The sequence below is a fragment of the Mus caroli genome, unplaced genomic scaffold, assembly GCF_978045245.1.
Source record: "Mus caroli unplaced genomic scaffold, Mus_caroli_1 scaffold_16, whole genome shotgun sequence".
Classification (NCBI taxonomy): Eukaryota; Metazoa; Chordata; class Mammalia; order Rodentia; family Muridae; genus Mus; species Mus caroli.
The window spans coordinates 35,274,324-35,301,000 of NW_028227271.1; the positions used below are offsets into that span (position 1 = coordinate 35,274,324).

At 40.1% G+C, this 26,677-nt stretch overlaps 1 pseudogene; it reads right to left on the reverse strand.

Annotated features, from left to right (window-relative positions):
* Positions 1-503: 503 nt before the first annotated feature.
* Positions 504-12,380, reverse strand: LOC110310064 (TOX high mobility group box family member 4 pseudogene; annotated as a pseudogene).
* Positions 12,381-26,677: the final 14,297 nt, after the last annotated feature.

Here is a 26,677-nt window from a genome sequence, read left to right on the forward strand (position 1 = left end):
TGTAAAGGGATATTTTCTTTTAAATCAGTATTTTCATTCCTCTTTAAAACTCATTTATTAATTTGGGATTAAAATCAGTGCACTTTACCACTGAGCTGTAACCCCAAGCCTCTCTTATCCCAGCTCTGTTTTCTCCTAGGATCAAAGCTAAGTACTTTTGCATCACTTTAATAATGTTTAAAGCAAGTCTTTGACAATTTTACCAACACGATTCTTCTAATAACCCCCTATGATTTGCCTCCATATTCCATTCACCTTTCCCTGTGCTATTAACCTGGTATTTTTGCTTGCAGTTGTGAGTAAAAAGCAATTCCCAATTACAGTAAATTCAGTGCCCTTGCTACATGTTCTGGCCTCTGCTGAAGAGAGAAAACAAAGAAGGGGCATAAAAGACTGTGGGTAGAGGTCGTGAACTACTAGAAGCCCAGCTTATGTATCAAAACCAGGCTCTTTTGACTTGTGACCAGCAGATGAATCCTTAGTGGTTTGGAGAAGAAGAAAGGCTACTTCAGAAAAAGCACAGAGATTGGATTTTTAGAGGCTATGCAGGCCAAGAATACATCCCCACACTGCTTCTCCACACATCGTTGCTGCAGCACTTACTGTCCTACTTCCTGATAATGGAAGGGTGCTCACAACCAGATGTCCCTCACTGAGGCTGGGGCAGCAGTGTCACCGAGGACCCACTCACCAATTCAACATTCATCTGAGGAGACACCACCTCAGGAGCCAGACCTGTGACCATTTTCACAGATTGTCTCAGAAGTTGCCTCTACCATGTGAGCCTCGAAGCCTCCGTTCATATGGTGCTTAGGATTGCTGTCTATAGTTGTAGGAATCAGAGTAGTCTACATTTTCAGAGTGGGTGGAAGCAACATCTTGCTCTGCTGGGAAGGTGGCTGTTGTTGTAAGTTGACTCTAACTTTCTGAAGGGACTGTCACATGGCCTGGGGTGGAAGAGGGTGCTTCAGAATAATGACTTGCTATTGAGTTGAGGGATGAGGCATCTGTTCTCACGGAAGGGGCTACAGTCAGGGTACAGCCAGTTGCACAGAAGGCAGGAGCTGCTGCAGCCTGCAATGCTGACCGAGTGACAACCTCTTGGCTGGGTTGGGTAGTAGTTGTATTTGTTTGGTCTAGTGGAGCCCCAGGGAGGTAACCACTGTGGCCGGGATAATAATAACCATTCCTCCTTGAGACATTGTAATAAAGGAGGGCAACATTTGCTTGGTAATATTCAACTTGGTAATATTGGGATGATTCAGCCCCAGAAGATGCTGGGTTTGCCACTTAAGATAATGTGGAATTAACTACAGTACAAGGGGGCAAAGCAGGTGATTCTGTTGAGGTTGGTGGTGGAGATGACGGGATCTCAATAGTCACAGGAGGTGGTGAAGGAGTCCATAATGTGGGATCTATTTCCACAGTAGCCTGACGCTCCCTCTTCTCTTTATAAGCAGTTAGCACATTGAGATACTTTCTTGGACACTTCAGTTTTCCATTTATACCCATTTTTTCTCTTCTCCAAGACTGTTCCACCAGAAAGCCGTGATCTTTGAAACCTCACTAAAGGTGTCAGAAGGATTCTGTCCCTTCATGGCAGCCTGAGGATCATGAAAGAATAATGCATACACATAGACTGGCTTCTGGTGTTCTTTAGGGTTCCTCTTTTTCTCTTATTTGGAGCCTTTTGCCTTTTCCCTGTTTTCACTGTCTTCTGCCTGGATGTTGTCTCTGGGTATCATCAAAACCATCCTTGTGAAGTGAATGGCAGGAGAAGGAGTAGCTTAAAGATGGTCCTCAAATAACTGGACATGTGGCAAGGTCAAACCTACTGGGAAATTCAGGGACTGATCAATAGTGGTCACATGACTCTGCTCTACTAAGTCAGATGTCATGTCTGTACATCAACTGTAATAGGTGGGCTGCCATTACACTGAGTTCCTAGAGAAATGTCTAGGTCTATAGTCAAGCAGCCACTCAGGAGTCCCTCCTCCACACCACCAACCTGGTCCATAAAGCCTTAGGTCACGCCCATCCAATGTCTGTAACCCATGTTGAGCTGAGAAGCTCCCATGGTGTGAAGAAGAGGGATAGAAGTGGCCAACCACATCTGAGACAGCCAGTAAGGGATCAGAATCCAGGGATGTAGCTGGGATTTCAAATTCCCTATTACTCAAGCTTTGTGTATGAAATGTCTCAAGCCTCTGACTGAAAAGGGCGAAAGGGCCCAGTGACCTTCAGGTGATTATCATTTCCTCTGGGAATCTTTGTCTTCACACCTGTCTTAAATGGTATTAAAAAGTATGGTAGTTTTTTCAAAGCCTCTGCCTTCAAATTTTAAATGGGTATATTGGCTTGTGGTTACTTTCCATTGATTTATTTTTGGACACCTTACAGCTCACTCTAATGACTTCCTTTCATGTCTAACAATTTTTAATTTATTCTTTCAATTTTTTTGAGAGCCTCATATGTGAGTATAAACATCATTTATGCTCCTCATTCCCATGTCCTATGTCCCTCCAACCACCTCTCAGTTCACTAACTCTTTTTTAATTATTTTACATATATATATGTAAATATAAATTATACATAAATATATGTAAATGGACTAATATATGTAATATTACATATGTTTGTCTGTGTATACATTAGTAAATTTACTGTTGTTTTTTGTACATGTGCTTAGGGCTGGCTGCTTGGAAATAGATAGACTAATTGGGTGGGGGAGTATCTCATACCCTGAGAAAATTGGTTCTCTCTCTCTCTCAGCATCCACTGATTGCCTGTAGCTCTTTATTAAGGAATGGAGCCTTGTCAAACTTCTTCTATCCTCTTTGATATGTCCACTGATGTTGTTTTTATGTTTGTTTGGACAGCCATATTGTTAAGAGTTAATTAGTATAGCTTCCCTGTCATGTCTAGAAGACATTGTATCACAGAAAGCAACCTGGACCTCTGGCTATTATAATCTTTCCTCCCACTTGGCCATGGTTTTTCCTGAGCTTTAGGTACAGAAGTTGTGTTGTCTTTATGTCAGTTGGGGTTGGGCCCCGCACAATAATTTATTTTCTGCATACAGGCTAGGTGTGGATCTCTGTAATAGCCTCCACTTGTTTCCCCAAGAAGTTTCTTTGATGAGGGGTGAGAGCTACACTTATCTGTGGGCATTGTGTGCCAAATCTTCTCTAGGGATAGTCAATATACTCATGCCTATATACCCAAGAGAGAGTACTCATCACAAACCAAAGTAATGATTTTACTAATTTCTAATCAGGCGAAGTAATGAATTTTTTTATTGATATTGCTAAGAGGAGTATGGGAGATAGGTAATGTAGAGGAAAGAGTGAAGACTCAAAATCAGCTCGATCACCCTAAATTCCACCAAAACCCATGTTAAGTCATGAAAGCTGTAATTCTGCGATCCTAGATGCTAGAGCTCTCTATAGATTTTACAGGCAGTTTGATAGTTCAAAATATGTCTCTCTCTCTCTCTCTCTCTCTCTCTCTCTCTCTCTCTCTCTCTCTCCTCAGTTTCATTGCTCATTGACTGCACAGAAACTCTTCCTTAGAATTTTTTTTTAACTCCTTCTTATACTGCAGGGGAAAGACCTCAAGAATTTTTTTTTTTTTTTTTTTTTTTGCATTTCCAGACAAATGACCCTTTGTTCATCATGTTAGGCTCAGAAGTTCCTCCTCCTGCATGGAAAATACATTTCAATTGAGAGGAAACTGCCATATAATGGTGTGTATAAGATTAAGTATTTAGAAAACTGTTATACATATACATATATATCTCCTATAGTTTGTAGCTTCTACCTCTAGTACTCTCTGAAGTAAACTCAGTGCCAACTTTTTAAGCTCAGCAATATCATTTCAGGTGGACTACCATCATTCCATGTACAACTTAGAATATGCCCCTAAGCTGAAAGATAGAAAAAAAATGTGAAGTTCATCATGTGTGATTATCATTGGATTTCAGACTTTCAGTCCTGAGTTGCTTGATGTCCAGTGCCTAGAAACATTATCTTCATATAATTTTTTATAGTTTTATCAACATTTGGGTCAGTACGATCTGTCTGTATTAGTTATTTCATTGTGGCCAAAGCCAAATGTATTTCTCTCTCTTGTCCTGACATTATCTTGTTGTATGACCTTGGTCAACTTAATTCATCTGATATGTTTTCAGTTTGTTTGTTTACAAATGGAGGTCAACATATTTAGACTCCAAAGTCAATAAGAATTGCCTTCTGGGATATTTGACTCATATCTGAATCTCCAAAGCTTAACATGATACCTAGCTTGTAGAAAGGTGTCAACACTTGTTCATTATTGAATTGTATTAATTCACCACTTTGCCCATTCATTCCAGAAAGGTTACTAATTAAACACCTCACAGAGACATTGCAAAGAATATACCAAGTAGAATCATTTATGTAATATGTTCAGTGCAAAACTTTGCTCAGAGTAAAAATGTAGGACATTATAAATATTTTAAAAATCATTGCTATATATAATTGGAGTATAATTATACTTTCAGAACTAAGTCTTACAGAGACAACATTGAAGGAATAAAATTAATAGCATCAACCTACCTTATGTTATGTCCTTACTGAATAGTATGTGAATGTCCCCACTAACCTAAAAGGTTATGAGGTCAGCTCAGCCATATGACTTATTCTATTCCCTGGAGATACTGTAAACAAAGTGCTCTTGATGTGATAGGCAGAGATCTGATTGGCTGGCCACTGGGTATTTGTGTTTTCATCCAGGTGAGGTTAACAGGCTAGCTAGGTAAATCTGTATATCCCTGAAGGATCAGTGTCACTGATCAGAGTAAAGAGTCTCTCCACTTAGATAGTTTGTAAACAAGCCATAATTTCTTGTCTAGTATGAACCACAGCTGCAGCAGAGAGGACAGAAGAATGAAGAACAAGAGAATGCCAGATAAATGAGGCTCCAGGGTGACATGCATGCCTCTGCCCTCTGGCAATGCAGCATCTGTTTGATTAACATTATCCTCTTCACAGTCTACTTTAGCTTCCACAGTGCTACTCACATTGGTGACCTCTGTCAATACTGCTGCCTGTTAATGGACAAATAACAGAATTGTATGTCATCATTTTACAGAGAAGAAATTAGAGCCAGAGAAAAACAATGGGCCTAGGCCAAGGAACCAAAACCAGGAACTTGGAAAAAATCTAGTTGGGAATGCTCAGAACAGAGCATTTTCACTGTTTTCATGATCTAAAATCATGGATTTTACCCTGGATGGTGACCATTGAGCTGAAAAAACAAGGCCTTCATGCAGAAACCTGAGCAAGTCAAAACCAGTAGAGCCCAAGGAATCACCAAGCCCAACTCTCTTAAAATGCAGAAGGTAAAACAAAATGGACTCTTCACTTACTGAAATCCAACAGCCAGTTTGCAGTAGAACCTAGTCTGGGCTTATATATCCCAGTGTGCATAATGCATATATCCTCACTCATGCTGGTTCTGTAAAAGCCTTTCTGGCCTCTGGCTTTACAAAATCAAAGAGAACAAGACAATGACAGCTTTGGGACATGGACACAGCTGAGCCCCAGACTCTGGGACAGCCTGTGGGTCAATTTGATAGGTTACTATCAAAGAGGGTCTTTATGAAGGAAGTGCTTTGAGCCCCCATCAGCACCATGGTTAGTTCCTCTACCCTTAAGCTGAGCCAAGCTGTATTGATCAAGTTCAGTTGGGAAATAAATTACAGACGTTGATCTATAAAGAAATTCAATCTAGAGATGGACCAAACTATTGTCAGTATTCCTTATTAGGCATTTCACACCACAGGCTAACTGACACAAACAAACAGGCCCCAAACAAAGGCAGGCTTTCAGGGCAAAGATAAAAATGACAGTATAGCCAGGGAACACAAGTCCAGCAAACATGGTAATTGACTGCTTTTTAATAACCAACAAATGAATCCTCTAATGGTTCCTCTGAGAAGTAAGATTAAAAGAAACTGCATTAACTGAGGGGGACCAAATGACTTAAACTTCAAACTTGGCTTTTATAGCATTCATAAGAAGAACATGGGATTCTATCAGAAAGTATATTCTACCAAGAATACAAACTTTCCTTTCTTTAATTAGGAGGAAGAAGGGATGGAGAAATGGGGGGAGTCTTCTGGGTAAGAGAAAAACAACAAAGAGATCGACCCTCAATTTCAAAATTGCTTAGCAAAAGCAATTTTAATTGCCACTTTTGTTATAAAAGATTAAAGGTAGTTATGTCTTCGTGCAGCTCACTTAAAACAATCAATACATTCCTCAGTAGTTATGTGCAAATCAAATTTTTGTAAATCAAATCCAATTTTAAATGTCCTTAGAGAGCACCATATTTCAAGGAATCCCTTTAGCAAATCTTTTTATAAGACCTAAAACTATGCCCTAATTTATTAGTTTAATTTTTTTTAAATGATGATAAGTCAAGACAATGAAATGTTTCCCTCACTCTGTGTGGAGGAGAAAAGGATGGAAAATGAAATGGAAGCGAAGCATCTTAGTGAACACAGGATAATGGCCAGTGACACCCCTGGTGACAGGTTCCTAAGCATCATAGTGAGCTTTTGTGACTTCTCCATTCACAGGAAAACACTGAGCAGCAAGGAGTGTTTAACATGAAGACAATGAGAGATAGAAGCAAGGGATTTCCTAGACAGAATTTGAAGCTCCGTCTGCTCCAGCCTGGCTCACAGGTTCTCCTTTGAGACATTCCAGAATAATGAATATTTAGGTAGACCTTAGTAACCGCTTGAATGTATTGTGGCATTCATTCATAAATTAACTCATTAAATATTTATTGGGCCTTAAATTCAAGGGGGAACTAGGTTTGAGGGAAACAGGAAAATTTTCACACACTGTTCACTTTATAGAATTAATCTCCCTGGAAGGGTAGGCATAAATAAGTACTAATGCAGACAATGAACACAGGCAATGGATATTTTTGCACTTGTGATACATTCTAGGAATTTTAACTCTTTCAAGCTCTATGAATTAAGATGGGTCTTCTCAAAAGCTCACAGAGTGAGAATTCCCTTCCCAATGCAACAGTGTTGAGAATTCCACATGTAAGGGTGACTTGGTCACCACAAGAACCCTGATCATACCAAGGGACTGGTTTTCCTGAACACAGGTTCTTGAGGAGAAAGGCTGATGCCTGCTCTCCTTCCCCCAATAACCCCAGCTTGCTAGCCATGGCCTCTCACCAGGTCATGCTTTCTTTCCACATAATGATGCATCAAGATTTCAAGGCAGCTTCTCAGGGCTGGACTGTCCAGCCTCTATAGTAAAGACCAAACTGGTTATAAGTTACCGTCTCAGGTATTTTATTATAGAAGTATAAAATAGGCTGAGATAGAATGCTGTAAAATTTGTTCACAATAAATTTATCTAAGGAAATTGCATTTAAGGCCTGAAAGAAGCTGGAGAGATGGCTTAGTAGCTATGCCCACATTGGTTGGTTCACGATTGCCTATAACTTCAGCTGCAAGGGAACTGGATGCTTTTGACCTCAGTGGGCACCCACACTCACATTCCCATACCTACACATGTGCACATATAATTAAAAACAAATCTTAAAAACTAAGAGTGAGGAAGATAGACAGAGGCTAAGACAAAGAGAAACACTTAGAGCTCAGTGTGTTCCAGTTTGTAAATTCCACATAGGTTTGAAAAGCTCACTCTGGCTTTGTTGTGCAAAAAATAGTAGAGGGAAAGATTGGAAACAGGGTGGAGTCAGGGTGGAAGATGCTAGTTGCTTAGGCCAATATTCTGACCAGAAAGAGAGACAGAAGGAGGTTCTGCTGGAAAGCTATGGGGAGCTGAACTAACAGAGTGGCTGGCTAGATGAGAGCAAAGAGAAGGATGATGTGATGGTTAATCTTGATTTTCAACTTGATTGGATCTGGGATCAAAAAGGGCAAGATTATAACTAATCCTCCCACCCCAGGCCATCAGCACCAGTTTGGGACTGTTGAGTCATCCAACTGAATGGAATGAGTAGCTAGTGGACTCTCAGGCTCTCTGGTGTGAAGACAGCCAATGTTGGACTACCCAGCTCCAATAACTTGAGCCAGTGTAATAAATCCCCTTTACAATGCATATCCTTTCTATCCATTTTCTTCCTCTAGCAAACCCTAGGTGGCAGAGGGGGCCTCTGCATGCTTGCATTTGAAAAACAGCACTGGTATTCACAGCAACTGAGTGCATCCAGGCAAGAGTAAGCTGGGATGGAAATATTTGGAATAGTTGACTATTGACATGGTGATGTGGCTTGGAAGCAATGAAGATGGTTAGTAACTGAGTTATTCTAACCCAGCAGACTGTCTTCATTCTACAGGAAGGCCAGAGTGCCACAGTCCTCCAGCACTGGTTCACAGTTAAAATATATAGATTCAATATCCAGAGAGAACAAAGTTATAGAGGAGCTAAGGTATTAGGGTATTACATGGTCATTCGTGTAATACATGGTCATAGGGTAATACATGGGCAGGGGCTGAGTGACAAGAAGCAGTAGAGTCATAGGAATACAGCTGGAGTTGAACTTCTTATGTTCTCACTCAGTGGCTTAGGCTCTTATGATTATGCCATTGAGTTAATGATAGCATACAAGCAATATAATTGACCTTTGATGCCCACAAGGTCTCTAATGGGTGGCAATGTAATGCCACATCGGAACTCAGAACTTGGGAATAAGTGTTTATAAGATATTAAGTTCGAAGTCTATTTGAGGCATGTAACATACCAGACAGGTGTGATACTTGGCAAAACTACTCATCACTGCCATATTAGGCAGCAAAAGGATTGTCTGGAAAGATGATAGCTGGCGTTTAGTTCTATTTTGTTAGTCAATTTATCCATTTCCTTAGGTTGCACATAACCAAATGGTACCTGATACATTAGTGAAAGCTATTAGTTAGGATTAATTATGGCCCATGTACATGAACTGGGAAAATCCAAGTCACTCCTAGAAATGAAGCAGTTGAAACAGAAGTACCCTGCTTCCTCCAGTAGGCCAGTGTGAATAACCTCAACTAGGAACTGCCAGTGTAGACATAGACATTTGCTACCAGGTCAGGGAAGGCTGTTGACAGTGATGCAGTATAGAGTGGCAGCACATTGTGTCACTTACTGTCCTTGACTTAACTCCTTCTGAAATCATTTTGCTCTTGGTTTTTATCTGGGCCTGTAGTCTTTTAGTTTCTGTTCAAAGTTGTTACTTTGTCACCTGAAATTTGAAAATCCATGGCCGACTTTTTTTTATTAGATATTTTCTTTATTTACATTTCAAATGTTATTCAAAGAGTCCCCTATATGCCCCTCTGCCCTGACATGGCCACATTTTATGCGTGCGAAATTTCATTTTTCTTGCACCTTAGTGATCAAACTACATGCCTAGAATTGACTAAAAGTTCAATTTCCCTGTCCCTTGGAATTCCTCCTGATGCCCAATTTCCAGGAATGGAATCTACAGATTGTGTGGTCACACTGAAATCTGTGGATACAGGAAGATGGGTTACAGTAAATGGCACTCTCAGAATGACAAGGATCAGAAGAAGAAAACACAAGCAGATTGTGGTACTGAATTATGGCAATGTTGAAGCACTAAGAAGATGAACTTACCTAACCAGGTGTCTTCTATCCACAGGAGAGAGGCATTCTTTTCAGACTGAATGCCAAAGTTACATAAGCTATGTAGACCAAAGGGTACATGCCATACTATTCTAAATTAAAGATTCTCTATTGCCCAAAGGCCATGTTTGAGACACACATTTGAAACACAAACTACAGGAAAAATGACTTAAGTAGATTTGAAATATCTAACAGTCTACACTCCAGAAATACATCTATTAATTTGCATATGTGCATCTAAAATTCCAGAAAAACCTGAAGTGGTATATAGACTTGAGGAAAAATAAATAGCCTTCTCAGAGTCCTTTTCTTGGAGGCAAGATTGGCTGGTGCCGAGATTTCATGTCTAAGGTGAGGAATATGTTAGCTACTGCAATAGAAAGGAGGGAGCAAGCATGCAGCCAGGCACCACCTTGTAGAGCAAAGGAACTAACATTCTAGAGTCTAAAATTAGAAATTACATCATGCTCTGGGGATTCCACCAGACTGGTGTTTGCTGCATTGTCATCACTTTCTGAATAATCTTAATATTCAGGAAATAATATTCTCTGAGGAAAAGCCAGCATCAAGGTCAAGGTCTTCAGTGTGTCCTGTCTCCCTTCCATTTTGCCACTTCTCCTTTATCACATCTTGCCAAAGCTATTTATGTCTGTGGAGAGTTAGCAGGAAGATCACATATTGTACAGAGAATGGGGTGTTAAATTTATGCAAAGGGAAGCAATGTGTTGTGGCAAAAAATTATTTATTGCATGGCATCTCCCTTGAGGGTTAGTCTCTTGCTAGAGTTTTAAGGATGGCAGCTCTATATTTGTCTTGTGGCAGAGCCATCCTCCTGCCTGACGCCCACTGCCAGTGCCAAGAGCATTTATGTAAAGTCGTGATGCAAACCTGCCACCTTTGGGAGGCACGATCTGGTCTAACAGAGTGTGTTTCCTCAGAGTCACTTGTGTTCTGAAAGGGGTGCATTTTCAGCCAGCAAGGAGGACAGATGAGAAAAGTGTTGGGTATCCTGGAATCATCACACATCCCAGTAGACATTGTGTTGAAGTCTGAGGATTTTAGGAAGTCGTGTGCTGTCATTTAGTAAAAAAATAAAATAAAAGCTACATGCCATGTCTAACCCTTGCTAGTATGGGTCTTGGAAAGTTAGTTGACAACTATGAGCTTCTTGTCTGTTGCTTAAATTTGAATATGAAACACACTTCCAGGCTCATGTTTTTAAGGTTTCTTCCCAGCCAGTGGTGCTATTTGGGGAGGTTGTGAAAGTTTTAGGAACCATGTAGCAGCTTGTGGAAGCAGGTCATTGAGAGAGAGCCTTCGAAGATTTCCTTGGTCCCCTACTTCTGCTGCACTCTCTGCTTCCTGGTCTGGAGCTATGTGAGCAAGTCTTGACACAGATTCCCACTGCACTGAACTCACCTGCTCCACCATGCCTTCCCCACTACCACAATGAATGAAGCCCTTTGAAACCACAAGCACAAGCAAACCACCCCTCCCTTACACTATCTCGGTCAGGAACTGCAGTCACAGCCATGCAAATGAAGAGCACTCCTTCCCATCTGTACTGTGCTGTGAGAGGTGAAGCTCAGTGTCACAGGAAGATGCTAGATTTGGATTCATTTCTCCTTCCACCTTTAATAACATTAAATACTAAGGCATTAGTTAATGTAAAGATGATCCTCTCCTAGGAGCATATGACTAACTCTCCTTAAACAGAGATAGCAATTTCTTGGTACACATATCCACACCTTCCTCCTTCCTTTCTTTCACCAGGCATTTCTTTGACTATACTTCTCCTTGAAGACATTTCAGGAGTCTTCTCAACACGGTGCTTCAGGTGGTCACGAAAAGTCGGAGGAAATATAAAGTCAAGCACTTCTCCATCTGTGAGCCACATCATGTTCATAAATTATTCTGTTGATTAGTACATCAGGAGTGTGCAGATGGTTTTAATGTACATTAAATGTACAAATGGCCCTCTAGGTGCTTAGAGGACAAGCACTTGTGAAAGATGTGCCAACATATTCTGATTCACACATTGCAGTCACAGAATATCGATCTCTGTTTTGGACATTAATATCCCACAGCATATGTTCTTAAGAGGAGAACTGTGTCAGCTCATCTTCAGCTTCTCTGGTATGTCCAGGGTCATTGCTGCTTAGGAAGGCAGTGTGCATCAGAGGTGAAGGAGCCAAGTTTATGGTAAGATCACCTCTGCTATGTCTAAGTTATATGAATCTGGCTAAGTCAAATAAGCTTACTGAGCCTCAGTTTCCCAATTGTACAAGGGGGCACAATGAATGTCCAATGCCAGGCCGGTTGTGGGGATTCTAAGAGATGGTTCAGGTAAAGGACAGAGTAAAGCCACAGGCTTATCTTCAGCTGTGTTTATTATCATTACTCTCATCGCTATCATCACTGTCATCATCATTGTCATACCCACTAACATCAAAACAATCACCACTAATATCACCATTCAGTTCATTATTACCATCTTCATAATCATCATTACTGTCATCATTATCACCAGTATGACCATCATCATTACCCTCATCACCCTCATCTGGAATTCCATACAAAATGGAAGATTCCAAGAAGCCGAAAATAAGTCTACAGAATAATAAAAAAGAAGCTGGGAAAAGCAATGCCACAGAGCACTTACTTGGCATATCCAAGTAGCTCAGACAGAGTTGCCAATGTAGTTGATGATACCATAATTCTCACATATGGGCTGCCTTGTCCTTGCAAGCTTCTTATCCTGGTCACCTTATGGTTCCTCCTTCCACTTACTCCACTAGACCAAAGGAAAGCATTTGCATCACCATGGACCTCCCACCAAAGAGCAAAAGCAGAGGCTCAGGTCATCAGGAGCGCACATAAATAAGCAACAACAACAACAACAAAAAATGTTTCTTGTTGGAAATCACAGTGATCTTGGATCGGTTGTTACTTTAATAGAACTTGACTGGTCTAAGGTGTTGGTATTTCATTCTTATGACCCATAATCATTAGCCATACAAAGGATACAAAAGAGTTCCTTCTCATATAGAAAATTACTCTGTTAATAACAGCTATATGGAAAACAGAGGGGAATGCCTCAGAGGGTGAACGATCTAGAAGATGCATTCCTGTATTCACATCTCCTCAGTTTTTAGGAGGAAGTGGGTCAGAGATCATCATCAGGACCAGTCATTGAGTTTAATGTGCTGATATTTACTAACTCAGGGAAAAGATGTACCATACACATTGTTTCCAAACATCCTTGACCACAGAACCCAACACATCTCACCAGTAAAATATCACTATCACTCTGCAAAGAGCACCACGGGGTAAAACTGCTTTTTATAAAACATATTTCAAGAAATGCTGTGTTGACAGCCTCATGACTGGAACTGGGTTTGGGCGACATAGTATCTCAGAGGGGTTTTATAGCTCTAAGGGCTTTATGGGTTAGTCATGATCTGAGCCCTTAAAGAGGATGCCAAAGATGCATTTGCAGTATGGAGGCACTGATGTTCTGGTTACAATGAAGAATTTGACACTCAGGATGAGTGCATCTGAATCTGACTTCCTTCCACTTTGACTTTGTATTTTATCTTGAGAAGCTCAATTCATCTACTGCTAAGGATTCTCATCCTGATAATATGTCTAATCGTTTTTGCAAAGCCCATATCCACATCTTTTAGTACTGCCTTTGCACAATCTTCCTACTTTTACAAACCTTACATACTAGTGAAATTCTGGATTTTCTAGCTTTGTTCAGCAGATATTCTTATTTTCCCCTCATAGACTTTTATCTTTTGACTCATTGACTATTATATTCTTCGGATTTATCTTCCAGTTCTCTAGTTATCTTTTTCAGCTACGTCTAGCTTGATATTTGACTAACATGGTAGATTCTTAAGTTCAGGAACTCAATTCTTACTGTCTAGTCATTCAAGTTTCTTTTTCTGTAAAGTAATACAGCTTTCTTTAAAATGTCTTATTGTCTCTTTATGGTTACTGCTTTTCTGTTCATTTAATTAATACTTTTAGAATATTCCTTCTGTGTAGTCCCTTTGGACTGTTCTGTTGTCTCAGTGTCTTGGAAATGTTGGGTCCCCTGTTAACCATGATCATTGAAATTCTCCTGTGGTGAGCCATTGCTCATGTAATTTGTATGTGCTTTTGGTTAATTCATCTTCTGAGAAAGCTAATTTTGTCTTGTGGGAAATGTATGCATTTGAGGAGTAAATCTGTGCTTCTAAGCACTTTGTTTTGTCTCTCATCAAGGGCTGCAGGAATGCTATAACACAAGAATCATGTTTTATACTAATATACTGAGCTGAGGTTTCTGAACTTGCATTATGGAGTCCATTTTTCAAATTCACCTGCACTGCAGGGTTGGATTCCGCCCCCATAGAGCACTGTTTGAAGAAGTACTTCCTTTTTAATTCCTACCTTCATAATTGCATTTTTCTATTCTATTTCTTATTAAGGATTTAGGTTCTATCTAAATTTCAGCTTTCTATAGCCTCAGTTAATACTTCTTGCCTATCATAAAGTGTAGACTATGTATATGTGATATTGCCAGGCTAGGCAAATTAAATGTATTTTCTATATTCATTGCTGTCTTCTCTTCTCTAAGGGTGCCACACTCTCTCAACTGATTCTCTATTGTGCTTAGTAATTTTCCTTATTTGGAAACTAAAGTAAAGTCATTCACTTTATCTTTTAAAATTATTATGCTTTACTAATCAATTCTGTTAATTCATGATATAGCTCCAGCATATAAGATTCTGCATTATCTCAGACTGTATACTAGTCAAGATTAGAACAATCTACTCATTAGTCTCTTATAAAGCTGATTCAACATTTTGTAATTCATTGGCTAATATTATGATAAAATAGATCATTATTTTAGTGAATTCAACACAGTGTAAAGTAATAAATGCTCAATAAATATTGGGCATTATTATTTTGCCATTAAATACATAAACACTTGGAAAGTGTTAGAAGATATTTTAAAAAACAGTAGTGGTCTTTTCAATCAGTGATTTCTAGTTTTGTTTTTGTCTGTCTGTCTGTCTGTTTGTTGGTTTGTTTGTTTGTTGGATTTGCTGTTGTTGTTTTGTTTTGTTTTTACCTAAAGACAGAGTGGGCTCCTAGGAAGAGTCATGAACTTCCTTTCTCTAACACCTCTGAAGTCTTGGGCACAGACATGTGTTTGAAATTGTGTAGGTAGATTTCAGTAGCCAAGAACTGAGTGTGCAATTCCACTATTTTTCATCAGACCAAACAAGAGTTGAAGGATCTGACCTTAGGAATTTTGTGAGTAATAATTAGACACAGAGGGACTATGATAGCAAGAGAAATAACAGTTTGAAAGAAGGGTAGTAGAGAAGGATCTGTGTTACCAAGGCAGTCTATAAAGGAGCACAAATCCCACCCTGACTTGGGAGTCCTGTGGACTCTGATCCTCACTCTCCTTCTCTCTGTGGCCCTAGCTTAGGAGCCAGGAAAGAACTTGGGGTAGAAGTAAAGTTGGGCCCTTGCAATAGAAGCATTAGAGACCATACACAGTAATAAATAGGCATGAAGAGAATTAGTAGGTCTTACTTAGTCATGATCCTTGGCACCCAACACAGTTTCCCAGCTACTGATTAAGGCAACTGTTATTTCATTGCTATTGTTCACCAGATAGACACTCTTGAGCCTCCATCTGAGGTTCACTTAGACATTCACTTTGAGGGCCTGGCTTCTGTATAATGTTGGATTTCATTTCTGTTTCTAAACGATATAACTTGGTGGTGCTTCAGTGTCCATTTCTCTTTTCTTTCAGCACTCTGTATTTCTGAAAGGCAATTTCCCCATGCCCTCAACTTGTATTTAAGCCACAACTCATTATTCCCCCCCCCCTTAGGTTTTTTTTTCAATTTTTTATTAGATATTTTCTTCGTTTACATTTCAAATGCTATCCCAAAAGTCCCCTATATCCTCAACTCACCCTGCTCCTCTACCCACCCACTCCCACTTCTTGGCCCTAGTGTTCCCCTGTACTGGGGCATATAAAGTTTGCAAGACCAAGGGGTCTCTCTTCCCAATGATGGCTAACTAGGCCATCTTCTGATACATATGCAGCTAGAGAAACAAGCTCGGGGGGGGGGTTACTGGTTAGTTCATATTGTTGTTCCATCTATTGGGTTGCAGACCTCTTCAGCTCCTTGGGTACTTTCTCTAGCTCCTCCATTGGGGGCCCCATGTTCCATCCAATAGATGACAATGATCATCCACTTCTGTATTTGGCAGGCACTAGCATAGCCTCAAAAGAGACAGCTATATCAGGGTCCTTTCAGCAAAATCTTGCTGGCATATGCAAGAGTGTCTGCTTTTGATGGCTGATTATGGGATGGATCCCCTAGTGGGGCAGTCTCTGGATGGTCCATCCTTTCATCTCAGCTCCAAACTTTATCTCTGTAACTCCTTCCATGGGTATTTTGTTCCGCAATCTAAGGAGGGACAAAGTATCCACACTTTGGTTTTCCTTCTTCTTGAGTTTCAAGTGTTTTGCAAATTGTATCTTGGGTATTCTATGTTTCTGGGCTAATATCCACTAATCAATGAGTGCATATCATGTGAATTCTTTGGTGGTTGGGTTACCTCACCCAGGATGATCCCCTCCAGATCTATCCATTTGCCTAAGAATTTCATAAATTCATTGTTTTAAATAGCTGAGTAGTACTCCATTGTGTAAATGTACCACATTTTCTGTATCCATTTCTCTGTTGAGGGACATCTGAGTTCTTTCCAGCTTCTGGCTATTATAAATAAGGCTGCTATGAACATAGTGGAGCATGTGTTCTTATTACCAGTTGGAACATCTTCTGGATATATACCAAGGAGAGATATTGCGGGATCCTCTGCTAGTCCTATGTCAAGTTTTCTGAGGAACCTCCAGACTGATTTCCAGAGTAATTGTACAAGCTTGAAATCCCACCAACAATGGAGGAGTGTTCCTCTTTCTTCACATCCTTGCCAGAACCTGCTGTCACCTAAATTTTTGATCTTAGCCATTCTGGCTGGTGTGAGGTGGAATCTCAGGGTTGTTTTGATTTGCATTTCCCTGATGATTAAGGATGTTGAACATTTTTTTTCAGGTGCTTCTCAGCTATTTGGTATTCCTCAGGTGAGAATTCCTTGTTTAGCTCTGAGCCCCATTTTTAATGGGGTTATTTGATTTTCTGGAGCTCTCCACCTTCTTGAGTTCTTTGTATATATTGGAAGTTAGTCCCCTATCAGATTTAGGATTGGTGAAAATCCTTTCCCAATCTGTTGGTGGCCTTTTTGTCTTATTGACAGTGTCTTTTGCCTTACAGAAGCTTTGCAATTTTATGAAGTCTCATTTGTCAATTCTAGATCTTATAGCACAAAGCATTGGTTGTTCTGTTGAGGAATTTTCCCCCTGTGCCCATATCTTTGAGGCTTTTTTCCCACTTTCTCCTCTATAAGTTTCAGAGTCTCTGGTTTTATGTGGAGTTCCTTGAACCATTTAGACTTGCCACAACTCATTAGTAAACCACTTTTCCTCCATAATATTTGAAGCCTAAAGAGGCTCTTCTCTGACTGAAGCCTGGAAGTCATGTCTGGATAGTGCGGCCCACTATGAACATTTAGGGCTCAATCTGCCTCTGAACTCCAATAAGCTAGTTCCCCATACTTAATCCATTCTGCTATCTTTGCAAAGATATTTAAAGGTCTTTGAATTCTGGACTTACTCCTGTTGACATTTTAAAAAATGTATTCTTGGGCCAGGCGTGGTGGCACACGCCTTTAATCCCAGCACTTGGGAGGCAGAGGCAGGCGGATTTCTGAGTTCGAGGCCAGCCTGGTCTACAAAGTGAGTTCCAGGACAGCCAGGGCTACACAGAGAAACCCTGTCTCGAAAAACCAAAAAAAAAAAAATGTATTCTTAGAACTGATTCTGTTGGAATTAAGAAGAAGACAGGATGAAATCAAGAGCTTGGCAAGAGAAGGAATCCTTCTTAATGTAAATGACCCAAGTTTATGGGAGTTCTTAAACCTAAGTCTAAAGAAATTTCTCTGATTTTCTATTTTCCATTTATTTATTTATTTATTTATTTATTTATTTATTTATTTATGTCTACTGACATTCATCTACTGGTTATTATATTTATGTGTGTCTGTTTGCATGTACCGAAATGTTAGATGAAGGCACATACATTGTCCACCATCTACTAATGACTGTACAATAAAAATGTACCAGGGCTTTTAGTGGAGACCTGTACAATATTTAAGCACACAAGTCACAAGAATTGAAACCTGAGCCAATTTCTATGTTCATTTCATGTTTTGTCTCAGTCATGATGATAAGATAGTAGAAAAGGTGTATAGAACCAATTCAGAACATTCACCTTTGTTCTACCTTGTAAATTTCGAAGTCTAGGTTTTAAAAACAGATAAGCTGTTACTAAGAAATGTTAAGTGTTTAGGAAGGAGGGGATGGATTACTCTGAATAGAAAGGACAAGATGAATTTGGAATATCTGGAACTGCCTGATAGAAAAGAGAGAGGGTCCTGGGTGTAATGGGAAGAAATCAAAGAGGGAAAAATTCTCCTAGAGAACCTGTAGAGAACAGAATTAGGAAAGAGAAATGTGTAACAAGGGATATTTTTTCCTTAATTTTGCTGAGGATTGTGCTTTGTAAGTTTTCTCCATTGCATAACTGTCAGCCCACATTGTTCACTAATGGTTTGGTAGGAGTGGAGTCTTCAGGGGGAATGGAACAGCTGTTAAAGTCTGCAGCCAGGTGGGTAATGAGATAAACTAGAGACATTGCATGTGGCCAGTACGTTTGAAGGATGGGCTTATAATTGACATATGGTTTACATTCCTTAATACTGTGTACTAGGGAGAAGTTAGATGAAATCTCATACTGAGACACACCAAGACATCTACTCTAGCTTATGCCAAAGGAAGATAATTGATGAAACTGCCCAATGTGTTTTTCTTATAAGAATACAAGTGCCTTCACACAAAAGTTGCAGAAGAAACCTAAGAGGTAAGTCATCAGTCCCCACTGGGTAGATCAGACTCCTTTTCCTTCCCCTGTAATTGGCATCCTCAACTTTTCCATGTTCTTCTGTAGAGTGTTACAGACAGACTACAGATAGACTCTTCAAAAATAATGTACATCCTTGGGAAAAACTTTGATCTCTAGATTCCCGGTTAATGGATACTTGTTATAGTTTAACCCTCAATGGTCTGTGTGCAGACTGAGTCCCAGTATAATGGCACTGAGAGGTGGTAAAACTTTTAGAGACAGATTTAGTTATAGTTCTGCTGCTGTAACACATTGTCTGACCAATGGAACTTGAGGAAAGAGGTGTTTGTTTTGTCTCACAATGACAGAGTGCAGACCGTTATGGCTAGAAGGACATAGTGACAGGAACATGAAGCAGCTGGTCACATTTTGTCCAGTCAGAAAGCAGAGAGATGACAGCTGGTATTCTAATCACTTTCTTCTTTTTCTTCTTAACTGCATCTAAACCCCTGACCCATAGAAGCAAGCAAAAATGTGATTGCTATTTTCATTAAATAGTCCGTAGAATAATGCCACCCATGCTTTCGTGGGTTTTCCTGCCTCAAAAACCCTAAATCTAAAAACATTCTCACAGACATTCCCAGAGGTTTGTCTGCTGGGTGATTCTTGATCCTGTCATGTTGACAATCTATGTAGATCATCATGGAGGTGGGGCTTAGAGAAAGAAGACTGGGGCTTGTGAGTACCACCCCGGAGGCAGAACAATGCACACATCCTGGGCATGCATTAAGTCCTGCAGGATTAAACTGAAGGCTGTGAGAGATGACTATAGCATCATTTGGCTTTCTCTGTTCATTCTTATTTCCTCTTTCACCAAGTAACTGGGCTTCTCTTCTATACACACCACTCTTGCGTGTGTTCCAACAATGTGATGCTTAGCGATGTTGCAATGACTGTATAAAGGCTCTTGCTAGATATACTGCTGTCTTGTGAACTTTTAGCCTTCAAAACAGTGAGCTAAATAAATCTCTTTTCTCTATAAATATTGATCTCATACTTTTTTTGTTATAGCAACAGAAAACAGACTAAGAGAGAGACAAACCAGAGAGAAACATGTCTAATAGAGATGAAGTGGGGCTTTCAACTAACAGCAAGTATTATACTCCTAAAAATAAATGAGTGAATGCATTTTATGTTTTTCATCCCAAGCTGCCTGTACTTACATCATGTGAGACATGGATGAAATATTCTACTTAACTGCCTCTAAACTCCTGACCCATGGAAGCAAGCAAAAATGTGGTTGCTAATTTCTTTTTTTCTAATTTAGTTTTATTTTTAATTTAATTTTTACAATCCATATTCTATTCCATGCCCCCCCACACCCTGTCTGCACCACATCTCACACCTCCTCCCCACCCCCACCTCACCTAACCTCCAAACTCCCTGGGGCCTCCAGTCTCTTGAGGGTTAGTTGTGTCATCTCTGAATGAACACAGACCCGGAGGTCCTACATCACTACATTGCCATTAAGCCCCACATGCTTTTCTGCATAAGCATCTTTTTTGTTGTTCTGAGTTATTCTTCCCGTTAACATGGTTTGTTGTCATCTCTCTCTTGCCCTTGGAGAGGGAGGCTCTGAAAAGTTTACTGAATAGGCTCATTTGGGGCCTGGTAAATCAAGAGTTCATAGGTTCCTCCTGATAATGAGTTTGAAGAAATTGAAATAACAAAATACAAACTCTAGGGAGTTGACCTATATTGTGCAAGCAGCTGCTGGTTGAGGTCTTTGTCCTCTTTCCTCAGAGGATAATTAGTACCTAAAGTTGTGAAGTGCCCTTCACACAAGGATGCCAGACAAGACCCTTTCTTGGGACATCACAGAGAAGGTGATCTCCAAGGAAGTCTAATTAAAAATGTGTTTGCTTGTAAGCAGCCAGCATTTGGTTATTAAGATGCCTGTCAGCACTTACGAGTTTGTCATCATAATAGATTCTTTTTCATCAGAAGTTTGTTCATCACATCAAGGACTTTAGGCTACATTTGACCTTCAGGTACAAATACCCTGGGATAGATATATGGCTCACAGGATATTCTATACAACTATTAGAGGGTTTTATTTACACAACTGGAAAGAACTGTGTGGAGGTGGTACTAGTGAGAGGAAGGTGTGGTGACAGAAGCCTTCTCACTTAAGGATGCTTGCTGAAACTGGAATCAGGGTTTGCTATTATTGATTCAGATACCCGGGGTCAACTCTAGTGTCATTCTTTAGTGTAAAATGTTGAGAAGATTCTCAGTGTCCTTCTGAGCCTGGTATTAAGACTTTTTAGTAAATTATAATTTCTTTCTACATAACAAGAGTCCAAGTGTAGGAGTCTGGGTCACAGGTCTACCATATTCTACATTATTTCAACTTCAGTTTTACAGCTGGCACTGAGAAGGACACATGTATGCAAAGAAATGGTCAAATGTACTTGGGAAATCGGTGAGAAAATAAAATCACATTTAAAGCCTGCTCCTTGATTTGTCTATACTGTTTACCTAATGGAGGCCTAACATTAGGCATAAGGTTTGAATGTTTATATAACCCTTGTATATGTGTGTGTGTGTGTGTGTGCATGTGAAAAAGAGAGAGATAATGTGATTGATTTCCTTGATTTACATCATATTTTAAGGTTTCTATTCAGAGCTGCTCCTTATGTCCTGAGACTCAGGGAAGCCATCTTACCCCATCTTCAATCTTGGGTGATAAAACACAGAGGTTAAAGCTTCAATTTTTGGAAAGGAGAGTTGGAACAAGACTCTATTTTATAATATTTGTCTAAATTTCTTATATTTAAGCTTTTGAGACTTTGTTTTTGTTTGTTTCTTTGTTTCTTTGTTTGTTTGTTTGATGCAGTATATCCCTATGTAGTTCTAGTCTGGAACTTGCAATGTAGATCAGCCTGGGGCTGAAATAATGGGGATCTATCAATCTCTACCTCCCAAGTTCTGGGATTAAAGAATGTGCCACCACATCAAACAAAATACTTTATATTTTCCAAATGAATACTACTAAGATGGCTAAACTCTTCTCTCTAGATGTATCTATGTCATCCTCCGGATTAGGATAGACTCAAAGACTCAGAAATAGTGGAGATTGAACTATTCAGGTGATGTACTCAGTCACTCCCATATTAAAACATGAGCCCAACTAGCTATTAGATACCCTGTATGTAGTGAAAAAATGCAGCGTGCGAGCATTTGACTCCTAGTATGGAAATTTCTGGATTTATTATAGGTTTCAGATACGGCAAATCCATTGTAAGTTGCAAAGTCACTGGGTAAAGAAGGCATCCAGCCGGGTGGTGGTGGCACACACCTTTAATCCCAGCACTTGGGAGGCAGAGGCAGGTAGATTTCTGAGTTTGAGGCCAGCCTGGTCTACAAAGTGAGTTCCAGGATAGCCAGGGCTATACAGAGAAACCCTGTCTCAAAAAACCAAAAAAACAAAAAACAAGAAAAAACAAAACAAAACAAAAAGGCATTCAGTGTACCTGGGCTACTGAGCAGGTTAGCTTAATAAAAGAATACCATAGCAGCTCAGTTTCATCCCTGTGTGATCACATGTCTACCTGCAATCTGCAGCTCACTTCCACTGCCAACTTTCCAGACAGGGTTATCATACTCCACAGCACTAATCTGGGGATGATCAAAATTCAGAAGATCCCCTCATGATCTGCCTGACTGGGAACTGTGGTTCCTTAGGCCAGGAAAAAGTCCAAATTAAAACTGTAATTTCTGCCAGGTTTAGTGACACATAACATGTCCTTGCCGCTTGAGGAACAGAGGCAGGAACATCACACAAGTCTCAGATTGCTATGGTCTGCACAGCAAGTTCTAGACTGCTCAGGCATACATAGGAAAACTATAACTCCAAACAGACAAAAAGCAAATCAGAATGCAATGTCTACTAGATCCATATTGCCTTTATGAAAGTGTAAGCATGAAAGTTGTCAATTGAAACACCCTAATCAGGGACTGACAATATCTGATTTCCCGGTGATCCAAGGCAGTGTGTAGAGGAAGAAATGCTCCTCTGTCTCTTTTCCAGCCTGGGCTCTAAGTAACCAACAGTTCTTACAGCCATTCTACCTCTGGGCTGTTGACTTGTGCTCAACCTTTGAGGACCTGCTTCTCATTACAGATGGAAATGCTTTTACAGCAGAGTGGACACCCTCCAGCTGCTGACTCTATGACCTTCCTGGATAAAGATCATCTCATTTTCCTCTATGCTCCTTCAGCTTGCCTGAGCTTTGACAAGCATTTAAGCTCTCGCAATATATTGTTTTGCATATTTTACAATGGCCCCATGTGCCTGTGTCTATCTGTCTGCATAGCTCTAGAACATTGTTGCTAGTTATAACATAGCATATAGCATACCCAGACAGTCCAGAGTTTATTACTACAATTGACTGGAAAATTTTAGCAGGGCTTTTAATAGGCATGATACCAGAGGCTGCTCTGATAGTCTGTAGCTCATAGGGTTTGTGCTAATCACCTTCCTATATTAGGTTTACTTTGTATCTCCATTTAAGAGGCTTTTTCTTCCTGGATCTGTTGGTCTCACTGTTTGGGGCTGTGGTGAGGAGACACAGCATGGAAGAACATGTCAGAGTAAAAGCATTGAATTTGTTCACAGGGAGTAGAGATCAAAAGAGACCTCAGGTTCCCAACCCCATAAAGGGCACCTCTATGACATAACACATACTCAAAGTTTCCTTCTCTGTTAAAGGGTCTATAAAATGTCTACTAGACATTGCTTGTAACATTACCTGAAGACCAAGCCTTTAACACATGATACAAGTTATAGCATCTGATCAACGAGGCACATCACTTGGACTGAAGCAAGCTAAGGTCATTTAGGCAGGAATGTGGCAATGTGTGCCCACTTTCCTGACCACTCTGTTGGTGGCATCTTATTACCTTAAACACCCAGCCTGAATCAAAACAGCTCAGTAAAGAAAAGAAAAGAAAGGAAAAGAAAAGAAAAGAAAAGGAAAGGAAAGGAAAGGAAAGGAAAGGAAAGGAAAGGAAAGAGGAGAGGAGAGGAGAGGAGAGGAGAGGAGAGGAGAGGAGAGGAGAGGAGAGGAGAGGAGAGGAGAGGAGAGGAGAGGAGAGGAGAGGAGAGGAGAGGAGAGGAGAGGAGAGGAGAGGAGAGGAGAGGAGAGGAGAGGAGAGGAGAGGAGAGGAGAGGAGAGGAGAGGAGAGGAGAGGAGAGGAGAGGAGACAAGAGAAGACAAGACAAGACAAGAGAAGAAAAAGAAAAGAAACAGGGTCTTTTACACTCTTTCTGCCTCTCTTCTACACTTTAAAGAAATAGCATTTTCTAGATACTTTGGGGCATCTGCACATAAGAACTACTAGAGACTGAGATGATATGCACAAGACCTGCCCAATTTCAAACCATACAAAACCCCAACATAGTAAAGGAGAGGTGAGCACAAATGCTACTCTGGCAAAGGAGATAGCAGCATTTGATTGCTACTTGATGGCTACTTGATGGCGAGGGGGAAGCAGTTTTCTTTACTAGACTTATATTTGGTATGTCAACCATACTTGCAGGCAGGCCTTATGTCCAGAAATAGTCAGCCAACACAACCTGGACTATGTAGGTATTGGGTTTTTTCTTTGTTTGTTTGTTTGAGAGAGAGAGAGAGAGAGAGAGAGAGAGAGAACATGAAGTTATTGGGTAGGGAGATGAGGGAGGATCTGGGAGGAGTTAAGAGAGGAAATGAATATAATCAAAATATAATGTATGAAATTCTCAAAGAATAAATAGAAACATCATTTAAAAAAAGAGCAACCAAAGCTCTGGAGTTTGTTACCATTCCATGTCATAACCGTGATGAAGCCAGGAACAGATTAAGCCAGGAACAGATTCAGATGTGAAATTCACCTGAGTGCTGATTTCTCAGGCCCACTGACATGGCATCTTCTCTGGACTGACACTTAATTAATGTGGACTGAGAAGTGAACAGCAATTAATCATTCAAAATGAATTGTTAATCACATCAGCCACATGATTGCAGGCCTGGTATTAGTGGAGAATTACTAGCAGCACTCATATAGAGATAAGAATTATGAGTTAATTATTCATGGTGATTATGACTATTAAAACATAGAGTTGAAGGGAGAAGTTCACTACCCCAAGTATGTCTCACCAGACCTAGAGACAGAGATGGTCATCAATACACCCCAAGTTCCTCTTGAAAACTTTCAACATTCATGAGCTTAAAGGCTCTGAGATTTTCAATAAAGAAGTCTGTTTGCTTCTGTTTTGCTATTTGCTCACTAAGCCATCTTTAACTATTTGTTAAAGTTAGGCAAGGATGTCTGTGGGCCGAACATTCTAATGGACCATAAGCAACAAGTGGTCAGCTCAGTCTTGTGATCTTTGTAAGAGCAAACTGGGGCCTCTGGCAATTCTCTAAATCATGGGTTTTAGGATGTGGTTAGTAGGTGCCACAGAGATTGTCTTAGAGTTGGCAATATGGGAGTGGCCTGAGTTTCCAGCCTCCTGTTTCTATTCCTATCACAGAGGCTCAGCTTCTTCATGCTCTATATGCCCCTAAAGTACTCATTTCCATTGTAAATGTTTACAGAATGCTTAGCACATGCCAAACTCATGTGAGACACTTAGATCATTACACAATAACAAGAGAAAATTTCATGGGACTTTATGTAGAAAGACAATTGTAAATAAACATTAAAAATGGCTTGGTGTGTTAAAAGGTATCAAGTGTGTCAAGGGAAAAGGTAGGGTACAATGTTCTGGGAGGGTGAAAAATGGCTTAGAGAGGGCTGGTATTTCAACACAGACTGGTGTCGCCTCACTAGGACTGGACGAAGTGAGTCATTAAGAACATCTGAGGAAGAACTTCCTGGACAAAGAGAATAGATGTGCAAAATTGAGTGTTGAGTGGAATTGAATCAGCGAGGTCTGGGGGCACAGGGTAGGCAGGCATCTGGTGTTCAGGAGACATGCATGTATGTGTGGTGATGATGGGGGAGGGTTGTGGTGAGCATAGCAAAAAAAAAGATAAACAAGAAGGAGACATCAGGGATTGTTCATTACAAGAATGGGGAAACCCAACTTAACAAAATTCAGCATTACTTTGTTGCAAGGAAAAATGCAGAAGGACTAATAACAGAGACCATAGGCTGTGACTAACAATAGCTAGTTACTCTTAACTTCCTTTTCCGGGGCAAGTGAGCAAGACAGTGTGCTGAAGCACCCAGCAAAACTAGAATTGAAGAACATCTTTCTGGGACATTAGAACTGGAGAAGAAAGTAACTTCCACCAGACACACCAGAAAGACTTCTGCCTGCCTGTCAGTCTATCCAGTAGCTCCTGGGGGCCTAGTTACCCCTGGAAAAGCAAGATTTGAAGAGATAGTCATCTGAACAAGCGTTAGTTGACATGCCCATGTCACTTGCTGTGTCACACACTGCCCCATAAGTCTGTGGCTGAGCAGCTGCCCCACTTGCTGTACAGCACTGTGGGCGACGACAGTTCACAGCAACCTGTTATGTATTTTATGAATAACTAGAAGGGAGGAACTCCAACACAATGTCATGATAAGCTAGAAATGCTAATTACCCCGACTTGATCAGAACATATGGTATACATGGGTTGAAATACCATGCTGTACCTCATAAATATGCACAGTTATTATGTAATCATCAATGTTTTAAGATAGAAATGTTAATTCTCCTGATTTGATCATTATACACTGAATACTTATACCAAGGTTTTACACTGTATCTATGCCATAAATTTCTATAATTAAAGTAATTACTTTTGAAAAGATTTAAAACATTTAAAATATTGCATTTTAAAATCATTGCTTTTAAATTTCTATATGTATGTGTGTGTGTGACTTCTTGTTACTATGTGCTCTAGTGCTACTAGTTATGTTACTATGTGC